Raw genomic sequence first — 13,622 nt, 5'->3', positions numbered from 1 at the left:
GTGACACTAACGGTCTGTTTAAATTGTGCGTTTAATTACAAGTAAGAGACAGTTGCCGCGAAATTTATCGGTCACTGTTACCGTCCCCTTCGTTCCTAATCTACGGAGCAGATATCCACACTAAACAGAGGAGAACACATATCCTTCGTCTGCAGTAAGACGCTTCTCATTGCTTTTTAGTGCCTCTTCTCGAGAGAAGCAATTAGATTTATCAAGCATGCATACATATAATTTACCGAAGTTACTGCCAAGTAGTTACGGCCAATGTAACACTAAATATATATACTACTTGTAACTACGAGAACAGTTTGTGACACTACGTGGTTTAAAATCTATGTGCGCATTTCTTGCGTTACGAAATGAAAACGGACAAACGTAACGTTTAACGTAACTGACATATTGAGAAAAACAAAAGATAAATAAAGCTGCTCTAAATGAGCTGAGATCAATCATCATTGCTTGATTTCGACCGGTTTTAATTATCGAAGTCTGAGTACTTGCGTGTATCGTTACGGTTAGAGAATACACGGATCTTGTTTCTTATTGGATAGGAATTTATGGTCATAAATCTAACCGGTTCCCGTCGAGAGGTTGAGCTTCCTCGTGGAAGTTTACAATCCCTCGTTCTCTCTATCCTGTAACCAGCATCCGCTCTCTCTCTCTCTCTCTCTCTCTCTCGCTCTCTTTCTTTCTCTCTTGTTTGCGCTCACCACCTCTCCCCGGGACGGAAAGCACGGTACTTTACAGGTCGTGGTGGGTGTCTATGATGAAGGTGTGCACGTTCTCGGATACAGCGGGCTTGTAACGATGTAACGGGTGAGCATTGCACTGAAATCATGATGAATTCATTCAGAGTACGCATTAACATCCGGTCGGATGTAAGTTTTGCTAAATGTCCGGAAGGGAGAACGCGCGCGATCATCAATATTCCATCATGGTAAACCAAACTCGAGCTTCAGCAAATTTTGTTCGTTCAAGACAAGCAGTTGCTTCGTAAATTTTGCTGAATTTTAAACAAGTCGTTACTTTCTTATTAAGAATAATTAATTCGCATTCTTGAAAAGCGTTGTTTGATATGTAGGGACTGAAGATCGTCGGAAGTCAATGTCTGTAGTCAATGTCGCGATATAACGAAGGTTATCGTTCCGCTGTCATAAGCTTCCGGACGTTTCTCCGCGCTGTTCTTGACTCGTTTTTCTTGTTCAATCAACTAATGGTCTACAGAATGGAGAACGCGATAGAACAGATCACGAACACCCGGTAGACAATACGTCTTGGCACTCGTAGGTCATTGTGGCGTTGAAAGGGAGTAACTTATAGGGGCATTGGGAATTACCAGTTTATTATTAGGGAGATAGCATAGAGGCCCAAGATCAGGGGTTGCTGTTAATTCTCCTAACACTTAGCTCCCCAGGGAGAACACGCTGCTTTAAGACTTCCTCCTTGGCGAACCACCCTACGGTGTACGGCCGACATCTTGAATCGCTGCCGTGTTAATTAGTACGACTTTAAACGCGCCCGCATGCGGTAACAATCGGGATTCACTGAAATGATTTTCGGCGCCACACTTTCTAGAAGATGTTAGAGTTGACATAGGAGTGTTGGAGCAAAAACATTTCAGTGTGCGCGAACATTGAATTGATTCATTTTCGGAACTAAGTTGTCTCGAATAAAATATGATAATTATATAAAAAAGATAATCGCACTTTGGATAAAAATTTGACTGGCAATATTTCTTTATTTTAGTTACTTAAATGAAAGTAACAAAGTGCGATAAATAGGAGAAATATTTTTTATTAATTTACTTATTTAATGTTTCGAGCACCTTCTTCCGTCGTTCTGTATATGAGGAGGAGGAGGAAGATAAAATATCTTTCACCACCCTCTTTAATCCGGATGCGAAGGTGAAACATTTTCGGAGGCTCTGAAAGACGAGTTGGCGGGCGTTTGACGTATGGAAGATGTCGGTTGCGGGCTGGCACGGTGGTGTCGTCGATCCGTCTTCCCTTTTAGCCGCCACCTTTCGCGAATCCTTTCTATTTCGCTATCCTTTACGTTATATAAATGGTGCTCGCGTCTGGCAAACTTTCGCCGGCATCGCCGCAGATTGCTCTATTTTCGGGACGCTTCGATTTATCAATTGGTTTCTTCGGGTTGGAAGATGCGCGAAATCTTCCAAATTTAATCCACACACTTGTGACCGGTCGAATAAAGATAAAATGGCGTGCGTTTGCTAAGATTTGTTTCTGTCATTCTCGTTCTTTATTTACATCATTAAGGAAAAAGTTTGTTTTGCATTAATCAAATTTGAAACGTTTCGAGTTTAAGAATTTTGTATTTCTGGCAATATTTTCTTCGGAATGTTAAAAGCAACTAAAAATATTAAATATTGAATTTGACTGAATGAATGTCTGATGTATCTCTGTCAATTTTGTGACTTACTTTTTTACGCAAGCAATATTGGGATGATCGCGCATTCGTGACGCAAACGCGCGATCGAAACGTTTCGACGCGTACGAACGTTTATCGGTTTTCACGTGCCGGAAAACTCTTGAGGAGCATCTCTCAGCTCTCCTTCTCGGAAAGCCGTAACGAGGTCGACCGGGCTAACTATGCCGATAAATCAGCAGCCTTAATGAAAATGTGGCGCTATCCGTTGCAAGAGCGCTGAACGAGCGGTCCTACCTCCCCGTTCGCCGTTTAAATGAAATGAAAAGAACGTGCAGCACTGGAAAATACCCTCCTAAAAATATCAAGATAAGAGCGAGTCGGCGATGAGGAGCCTTGTCCGGAATGAGAGATGGGGGCGGTTCGTTTCGCAGGAGAGAAAAACGCGCGCAATTATGAAAACGCGGTATTTTTCCCTATGAACGCCGAACAAACCTGCGCAGATGTAATCTATGCCGTAATTCTGGTAAAACTCGATGCAATGCAGCGTACGAGTGTCGTAATTCAAATATTTCAATTTATGTATGTTTGTCACACACACGTTTAATTATAATACATATATTACATATTATATTGTTTACACGCTGGTATTTCAACAAAGGCAAAGACATAAATAAGTAAACATAGATAAGGATGGAAAACACTTCTTTCTCCTTGTTGTTGAAGATATAAAACATGACGTAGCATGTGCCGCTCTCTGCGCGCAGTGGTTACATACGTGTTTAACATGTATAATGTCGTCTACGTGTGCCTGCTATAATTACGGGAGTCGCGCACATATAGCCGAAAACAAGTTTGTAATCGTGAAGGATGAGCGAAGACGACCCTCGCGGCGGCTGTGCTGCAAAGAGGCGAGTCCGATAATATATGTACAATATTTTTAATTGTTGACGTTAAAATGTGCTCCCTTGGTTTTTTCTCGTTAACGTGACGTTGGAGGGTCCGAAAACTGGCTCGCGTCACGTTTTCGGCCGAGCCCTCCGAGTTATTTATTTCACGCTTAAAGAATCACCCGCCGCGTCCATACATACTACCGTTGAGCACCATCACATGTAGACGACTTTGGACAGACTGTCTTCTGCAAACACGCAAAAAATCTGACGCGTGGCAAAAGATTCGAGGAAAAATATCGTGGTAATTAAAAAATGACACAAGGTAACACGCAAGAGAAACGAGATTAACATTGTTGTTGTTTTGTCAAAAATGAAAACGTCGAAAAAATATTGTAGTTGAACTCGTTGAATTGTGTTTTATATTAATTTCATTCACTTGTGTTGTGCGCGTTGATGAAAAAATAGTTCATGCGGAAATCACATTTCGCCGTGGTTCGATTATATAAACGCGCCGGAGACGTCGTTCAGAGAACGTCGCTCGCTCTGTTCGAGAAAATTATGTACCCCTCCGAACATCGTTCCGTGCGATTACAACGAGAGATACGATCGAAAGAAGTGAAATCGGAGAAGGTCCATTGTCGGGACGTATTCATATTTGGCTCCTACATTTTGCATGCGATTCGTACACAATGCGGTCCATCGGAAGCTGTCGTCTACTACTTCCGCTATCTGACTGCGGCACGTCTGCCTGGCTGTTTCCCCCCTTCATTCTCTGTCCCGACGAAATTCCGACGTATCCCCGCTTATATTTATTCGGTCCTATGGAAAAATATGAGAACGAGTTTTTGGCAAGTTTCTTCTCGACACACAGCCGCGCGTTTATATAATAGTCGCTCTATATACACACATATATAACTCGTAAAATAGAATCGGTATTTGTAAGGAGATAAACATAATTAATTCGTGCTCACTTTTCTGTAAGATTCGAAATTCGTGCGACTGAATGTACGTGTGAATGAAAACCAAACTCTTTGTATATTATTTGATAAATATTAGATTTAATTGTCGATAGTGGGTATCGCGCAATTTTAACAGTTATCTATTAATTTCAACAAACATCCACCGGTCATAAAAAAAATTCAAATATACTTAAGTATATCATGAAAGGGTAATGAACAGATTGAGAATGAAATTCCAACGTTTGCGTGAAATCCGTCGATCGCACGATGTCCGAAAAAACGACGTATCTACATCTCTATTAGGGACACACGCCGTGTGTGTATGGTTCAGAAATGTTTTACCCTAATTACGAGACGCAATCCTGATTAAATATATTCTGGTAGATTTTCTCGACCGCCTCTCTCCTCCCACTTTTCCCGCCCTCGTCATCTCTTCGCTATCTCGTACGCATACACGCGCGCAGTTGTCACGTAATGGAATATATTCGTTACCGCGATATGATAACGAGCCGCCGTAAGTCAGGGAGTCATATTACCTCGGAGATCCTAGTCGCGAAGTATAGCGTGATTTTTCAATTTATTAAAGCCGGCGTACGCTTGTATAACACTCGCGACGAGCAATGTAGATAAGAGCGAAATTTATGGCGCACCTATTGGAAATGCGACGAGCGCTCTCGCTAATGAATCGACTTCAGATAGCTCGGGGACGGAGAGGCCCGCAACCGCATAAATCAGAAACAAAGCGCGACAATAATCGGCCGATGTAACAGGGAAGCGCGCGAGTTTTCTTTTCGCATCTTATCTCTACTCGATCTCATTAGGCGCGAGTGCACGAAATCGCCGACGCGATCGCGCCACTCGATATCAATTGTCACCAACACCTCGAAGTTGAAGTTAATTACTTTATTGCGAATGCGCGGCGTATATCGTCAGATAGAAGCCGATGTGGGGTGCGCTTGAACCGTTCGGATTGGTAACGTGATCGCGATAATCATCTGTCGTGCACGACATCACCGCTTTTACATTAAATACGTATTTAAGAAGGGAAAAGTAAATAATATTTATATAACATCTTGTGTCGAAACACAAGTTCGAGAATTAAGAAGTAAAATTGAATCAATCGAACTGTCTCCTACTTGAGGATAGGTCTTTAATACTTCACAGCTATTTTTTCATTTACTTCTTCGGGACTCACAATTGTCGTCGAAATTATTTATACGAGTTTATTGCGTGTTACATATGGTGCTCGTAATTTTAGGCACTTTATTCGCGAAATGCAAGACGCCTCTTGTCGCTTCTCCAAGTATCGCGTAAGCACACGTGGACGTACAGAAATGACAAACGATCGCAGGGGTCGATCGGGTATTGGCATGCCACGTACGCGCCGCGGGGTTATATAAATGAATCGCGTCCCCGGGGCCGTATCTTACGGGAATACGAAACATTAATGGACAGATGCGTTTTTGCCGACGGGAACGAATGGCCCGTGGCCGCGTGTCGATTTATTCTCGGCGAACGATTGTGTCACGGAGGACACGTCGAAGGTACGCCGCGAAAAAACCATTACGACGGAAACATTTTGGATTATTTTTTTTTTTTGTGAAAAATGTTCCCGTAATTGCGCGTCCATTGTTCGGACATGGTTTCCATTAGAAAATAAATTAACGTGATTAATATCGAGCGAAACTAATTCATCAAGTTATGAACGTTTTGTGAAATGAAAACGAGTAATACACCAATGATTGATGATTTTGAAAGGCTTCTCAGAGAAATCTCAGAAAAAGGATACAATCTTTTTGAGTCATATTTTTTCGAAATATTTACGAAAAAATAAGCTCGACTAGCTGTCGGCGTAAACGCATGAAGTATGCATTTCGCAAAACTTTCTTGCGTCTGATGTGTTGAAAAAAAAAAAAAAAAAAAAAAATATGCGCGGCACTTTTCGCCGAGAGAGCATTCTTTGTAGCTCAAAGGTTTCGCTCAAATAGTCCGCACAACAATGCGTCGCGCGCACTTTAAATTGCCGGCATACTCGAGAAAAAGGATGCCCATGCGCGTGTAACCTTGTGGTTTAGCGAGGTAAAGTATCTCAGCGTGTAACGAGGAGGTTGGTTAGATATTTGCATAATGATCGCAATTATTATTACCTTACCGCGTAATCTATAATGCAGTTCAAACGATAACCGCCAATGCATCGGGGACACGAGAAAGGCCCGTTAACATTCCCAGAGCGAGAATGCCGGCGCAATGGTGTGGCCCCTTACCTTACCCCATCAGCGAGTGTCGCCGAGACACCAACACACACTGTGAGATATCGGCGTCGTCGTGTATTTGCCGCTATGGTAGATTAGCCGTCCTTAATGTCGTTCTAACAACAGTTGTGATTTAAAATTGCGGCGTAGCGAGAAATATGTCATTTTATTTTCACTCGCGTGTAATTGGTATTTCTGACGACACTTCAGCAAATCGTGGTTTTAGAGTCATTATACACGTAATACGTATCATCACACATATGATTACACGTACTGTGTAATTATCTATTAAGAAAAAATTGCACATAATGGAAAAATTTATCTTTCAATTCGAGATTACTTCATTCTTTGCATTTTGTTAGAAATAATAATTAACGCTATGATTGGTGTTAAATTTGATATATTCTAACTATTGTGAATTAGTAGATGTGTTATTCCGACAGAATTATCTTAAGAGTTCTCATTTCATTTGTTTTTAAAGATATGGTTTTCGTCATTTTTATTTTTTCAGATGTGAACGTATCCGTTTTGCGGATACGTCACGAGAAAACGTGCAAAATTTTTCTCAATTCTCGCGCATTATTGTTTTCATATTTTCGCGAAGAAAATTAATTCAGCATTTTCTCACACGCAAGTATCATCCCCGAGTCGGTAGGGTAGATATCCCCGGTAAGAGGTAAGGGGTCGCTAGTCGACCGTCTTCTTATCGACTGGAAACTCCATGCAAAACGGCTCGCTGACTCCCCGATAGAAAGGGGTAGCTGCGATTTGCCGCCGTCGATTTGAAACGACCGTGTGTGTAAGGTCGACGGCTTTTGTACGCGTGATCCCGACCGATTCCGTATAAACGACCGACCCTATAATTGCGTAAGTTATGATTCTATCGGAAACGTATCGTGCCGCTTCAAGGAATCGGTTCTTGGACCTTGTATTTTCCTTTATGCGTGACTGTTTGCTGATATATCGCGCTCAGCGATATCGGAAGAATATTATTGCGTTTAGCTTCATGTTTCTTGGAAATCCGGAAGAAAAACATAGAAATATTCGATATCTCGACTTTCAATCTGATAAGACCTTTTATATTTCTGTTTCTGTCTCTTTTTCCTTTTATTTCTAATATTTACATAAAATTTACATCTAAATTATTAACTACTGAGAAATTTATACGTCTGTCTTTATTACGTTACGTTTATTCGAAGTGAAAACACTACTATGTTTTTTTTTTTGCGTAGAGAATCTTGAATCGACATTATTGTGTGCATTTGTGATTACACGTAGATTAATAGATTCTTTCACAATCTCTGGTGATACAAACCGACCGTTTTGATACGCATATACACGTTTTCTTTGTTATGGAATCCCCGCATGAATTACGATCTCCCAATAGAAAGAACCCTCCGCGAACTATATTGGATTCGCGATACGCATTTCGCGTGTCTTGTGATACTCAAATTTCAGCCGGTAAATCACAGTTGCCTAGCTCGGTGCAACCTCGAGAGGGTCGAAAGGAACTTATGATTTCTTGGATTTAACACGAATGCAACGGAATCAACGTTCCTCTTTAAATTTCCAGCAAAATAGTAGCTAATGATACGCTCTTCAACTTTAGAGTAAAATTGATTTTTCTGTATAAAATTTAAGATAATTAGTTTTATTGTTTAAGATCAATTGTAATTATATAATTGTCACCAAAATATTTGCAAATACGTGCAACTATATTATATGACTTTTATATTTTTATATTGTTTGATTATATAGTGTATAAATTTTTTAATACGATCAGGGACAAATCATTTTTTTCTTAGTTATGTAGTAAATTTGTAAAATAACGTTGCTGCATCTTCTCTCTCTCTCTCTCTCTCTCTCTCTCTCTCTCTCTCTCTCTCTCTCTCTCTCTCAATTACCATCTCTAAATTTTATCTGACAAATTGTGAGGAATTCAGTTCTATACGGGATGGAATCCTTGATGTGTTTTATCGTGTTATGAAATATTGACGTGTACACTACGTTTACACTGTAGATGTGTAGATATTTCAGATGACGCAACGCTCTTCACCGAGACAGAGAAGAAAATCGAGTTTTATATTTTATCAGACGTATCTTCGAGTTTTCCCCGAGTTTCGTCGACATGTTTTATTCCGTGACTGCGATATCTATTCCTTTGCATGTCAATTGAAAACGAAGAAATAATCATGACATTTATTTCTCGTCAAGTTCTTTCACAATTGAAATTTTAAAATATAATAGGTCGTTTGTAAAAAAAAAAATTATAAGGCTTTTTTTTGTCTAAGTTACAATCACATTCACGAACGTCTTCGTACCCTAACGAGGGTGTGTTCCGATGTCGGCTATCATTGTGCCGACCGTGGTATTGGCCAGGCACCCTCTCAATAAGCTCGATACAAAATTCTTTTCACATTGCCTTCAATAGCTAGGTATAGGAAATATGTGAAAGGCTCGCCCGTCCGATTCAACCGGCTCAATGTTAGCCGAGGCCTTTTCTCCGAAACACACGAGCGGCGTTTGCGAGGCGCCCGCCCATAAGCCCGGACCCCCGTTTGGTCCGTTCCCCTCCCCGTAATGAAACATAAATTATTCAATCGAAATCAGCTGCGAACCTCCGAGCGTCGGCGTCTGCCACGACGCTCGGTACTTTCCGGTCAAAAGCGGCCCTTTAAACCGAAACCCTCGATCCTTTCCGCGAGGAAGACGATGAAAGAGGGAACGGTCGCGGTAGACCTCGTTTTTTTTTTTTTTTTTTTTTTTTACGCGCGTATTCCGAACGATTTCATTTTTTCCTCTCGAAGGCTGAATATCCGTCTGGCGTGTATATACGCGCCTTCGGGTTTTACTCGGGCGGGTAATTGGAAAATTTCAGTTCTATTCACGAATTCTCGTTAATAAATCGCGCAGAGTTTTGGATGTCTTACTTGAGAACGTTGGTAGCAACTTAGATATTGTAACGAAGAATAACAATATGACAGGAGAATAAAAATGGAAATAAATAATACAAATGAGATATGTTTGTATCGAGAATTTGTGTGATATAGACACGATTTTTATGGTGAAAGATACATAAGAAATAAATAACAAAATGATTTTTGAAGAAAAGAGAAATTTTCATTATACATGTGAAATGTAGTTTGTGCTCTCGTTCTTTTACGTAAGACATCGGAAACAGAACGATACACACCTCACACACATCCCCGGAGGACCTCTCCCGATTCCACTTCCGGAACGGGCACGTGCTTTAAAATTGAATGCGTGGCTCAATTCCGGGCGTGTCGACACGCGCGTCGACGTCGACGGGGAATAGAAGACGTTTAGGTGAGGCCGTCAAATAAAATACACTCGTCCCATGTGAAGGGAGTGACATGAAACCGTCGCGATCTCTCAGCGAAAGTTCCGTGTGTTACGTACGTGTGCATACGATCACGCAGACGACGCACACGCACTTCGCATCAGGAATCGAGGCTAATACGGTCACGCAATTAGCGAATGTGACAATGGATATTTTCCTGCGAAAATATCTGTAACGGAGACATGTATGTTTTTTTTTTTTTTATCACGTTAGTTTCTATGTACGCAAAAATTAACGTTTGTCTCGTGATTTTAAGCGAATCAACAATCTTGCGTGTCATACGGAATGGAAATATCTTTTGGCGTCGAAATATATTTGTACAGTCTTGAATCGCTGCACGTCATTTATTTAAAAGTTAGACACAAAAAAAAGAAGAAAGGTGTTTAATACATCTAGATTCTTTTTTGTGAGAAATTAACTTATAATTTGTAGAATTATATTATCGAAGAAAAAAATATAACGCAAAGAGCGACATACTTACAGTCAGATATAATTTATTGACGTTTTAACGATTTTACTTGTCAGAGAGCGCGTTGTGTATGTATTATGCGATAAAAGGAAAAACATTTTGCGTCGCGCCAAAGTAATTCTGCAGCGACGCAAAATCTGGGACACTATTTTCATATTAATTTATGCGAAGTGCAACTAATTGCCGGTGAATTGACGGCATTTTTATTTACACGCATACACACACATTACGTTATCTTTTGGGTCATATAATTATATTCTACTTATCCGTAATTACGCGGACGCGAGCGTGTCGATTCGTTGTAAAGCTCGACGCGGCTCATCGCCGGGGAAACGTAAGAGCGAGCAATATTGCTCTCTGGCCGGTCTGGAAGGCGCATATAGATTTTTATGCAAATTCTATTGATATCCGATCGTGGTTGGCGATAACTCACGGAACATGCACGTCCGCGGTTGCGGCGGTTAGTTAGAGACTAAACCCTACCTGGGGTCCGCGTCCGTTTTACCGCATCCTTCGCGATTGGCTGTTGCCGTTCGAGAAGCGGTCACGATTTGTCGAGGATCCCGCTTTACGTCCCACAATACGAACTTTAACGAGGGCAAGGTATATGAGCAAATCGCGATTAACGTTGTTCTTTAACTCCTGCCAATCCCCTCCTCCCGGGCGAGACACACAGGCCCGTACACGGTAATTCCGTCGTCTTTGATCAAATGTATGTGTTTTAGAAATTATATGTACCGGCGAATTTATCGAGCGCACTGCGACTGAAATAAATGGAAGTTAAAGCGCGATCGCGGTGCGCCTGAAATTGAAACTCTGGCAAGAAATGGAAGAATAAGAAAACTGAAAAGAGTCGAACACACGTGTGTGAATATCGAGAGAAATGAACGAGAATTACGAGTGTGTTTCGAAAATCTATGGTCTTTCTTGTATGTTTACGCTAGGCATACGTATAAATTGGACGTCTTGTTGGTTAGTGAACGTGCGTGCAACGGGGAGGTGCGTGACCCGAGGTATGCGATTACCGGTTGGCGCGAAACTCGGACCGATTTGAAATATAACCTACTCGTTATTAATAAAATTTGCATTTACAAGGGCGAAAAGGTGTCACGGCACGCCACGCGACAGAACACTTTTCCTATCTTTAATGAGGTTTCCTTGATTCGATTTAATGAGCGGGTGTTTCTTTGAACGACTCGCCTCAAGACTTGCGGCTTTCAACTTATTTTATCGGTAAAAAGTAGGTCTAAAAATATATGATCGATTGTTGCGTGGAATTATTATGTTATTTTACATTTGCATATACTCGCGGACTTGGTTTCGAAAAAAATGATGCAATGTTTTTCTTCATTCCGTGCGTTTATCAGTTATTGAATAATACGTATTCAATGATGATTTATCAAGGCCTTATTTGCGATATTCGCCAATACAATCGCGATTGGGGGCAATGCTTTTTTAAATAAGTCCAACAGCGGATCCACTGACACGTTTAACGTTAAGCCTCGGCGAGTTCTGTGGGGTTTGATTACTCGTTATCGAGGTAACTCAACCGTCGTCTGGCATCTGATAAAGGCCCGCGAGTAATTATTAATCATAGACCGGGCAGTATAACGATCCATCCGAGTCTTATCTCGGTGTCGAGTGATGTATGTACGTGGCCGAGGTCTACGCCGCAGCGTGAGGAGAGGGCAAGCGGGGGGTTGTGTAACGTCTAGAAGGGTGGTGATGGTGGTGGTGGTGGTAGCGGAGGGTAGTGATGGTGGCGGTGTTGTTGCTTGGTAGGTTACTTGCGCGCTCGCTTAGCTCCCGGCTAAGCGAGGTTGCAATACTTCACCAAGATAACAACTAATAATCGATAGTGGCATTGCCAGGTACGCGACCAGGTACTGCACGTACGTAAATACGGTCCTTTATTCATCTCAACCACCCTTCTCTACGTTCTTACTAACTCAACCACCACCCTCGCATCCTCCTTATCCCATCAATCGGTGAGTAGTCTCGCCTTTTGGGCCGCATGCAAGATGCTCGTAGGTCAAAGGTTGCGCACTCTGACTACTTCGTAAATTATCCGTGAGCTTAACTGTTACCTTGGCGCCTTTGGTCGAATGAACAATTCGAATAGGACGTATCTTTCATGAGAATGCAATTTCTAAGAGAGAGAGAATGCAATTTTCTCGTGTAACGTGTGTATCGTACGCAGAGTGAAATATTTTTGCAAAGTCGGAACGTCGTATATATTCGCACACGTACGAACGTTTTCTCAAAGATGCATCGCGTTATGCTTCAACTATCGAGCTGAGTTTTACAAAAAATGGTTGGCGGAGAATGATTGTTTATTGCGCAACATATACCAATTATTTTGAACAAAGCGGCTGATATACAAAATTAAGTTATATAAAAATTGTTTTAAATTAGATTTTAAGTTATTTATATATATATAGGGGAGGGATAAAGAGTAATTGACAAGTTTGACATTGAGACGACAATATTTAATTCCTCCGACTTGTTTCCGATACGCATTTATAGCCGCACTGTTTAATACAAGGAAAAGGAACGACAAAAAAGGGTGAGAAGCACGAAGGTAGGAAGGGAAAGGGAAAAGTTGTCGGTTTGTGCAACGGTTTGCAAGGTAGGGTCGCTAGATTGCCACGCGAGATAAAGTATTACAATCGAACGCACGCAATAAGCGCTATCGCTGGCCGATCGGCAATAAAATGTAAAATTTAAAACGGCAATTATCTCGTACCGTGTATCTGGCTGACTCGTCGACGCGCGTCGCTCCATCTAACTTCCTCTCATACCCTCCGCTTCCGTTACCACCGCTATCGGCCCTTCCATGACCTGCGACCGGTTCAATAATTAATACATCGACGACACACTGTATCGTTGCTAGGCGATTATTTCGCCAAACATTCTCACCGAAACAATCGCGTTGCAAGCGTGCGTGCGTTTTTTTTTTTTTTTCTTTAAACGCTTGCAACGCGATTGTTTCGGTGAGAATGTTTGGAGAAATAATCGGCAAACGTTGTTTTCGTAGGTAAATATTCGATGCTACAATGTGGTTTATCGTTATCTGAACGTATTTCGTGTAAACAATATGTGATCACATGAGAAGTATATTGCGACATTTCTCTCTTCCGCATCGAGTGTCACCGGCCTATTTGCATTCCAGTTCAACCGCAATGAAAGGCAGCTCGAATAAGGATTCCAATAAAATGTTTGGGGAGGTTTGCTTTGGGCGGGTGGTTCGGAACGTGGAACGTGGAATTCGATATTACAGCGTTATTCTGTGTAGTTCCG

Source organism: Pseudomyrmex gracilis, unplaced genomic scaffold (genome assembly GCF_002006095.1).
Source record: "Pseudomyrmex gracilis isolate BER0280 unplaced genomic scaffold, ASM200609v1 scaffold_49, whole genome shotgun sequence".
Taxonomy (NCBI): Eukaryota; Metazoa; Arthropoda; class Insecta; order Hymenoptera; family Formicidae; genus Pseudomyrmex; species Pseudomyrmex gracilis.
This window is presented reverse-complemented; position numbering follows the sequence as displayed.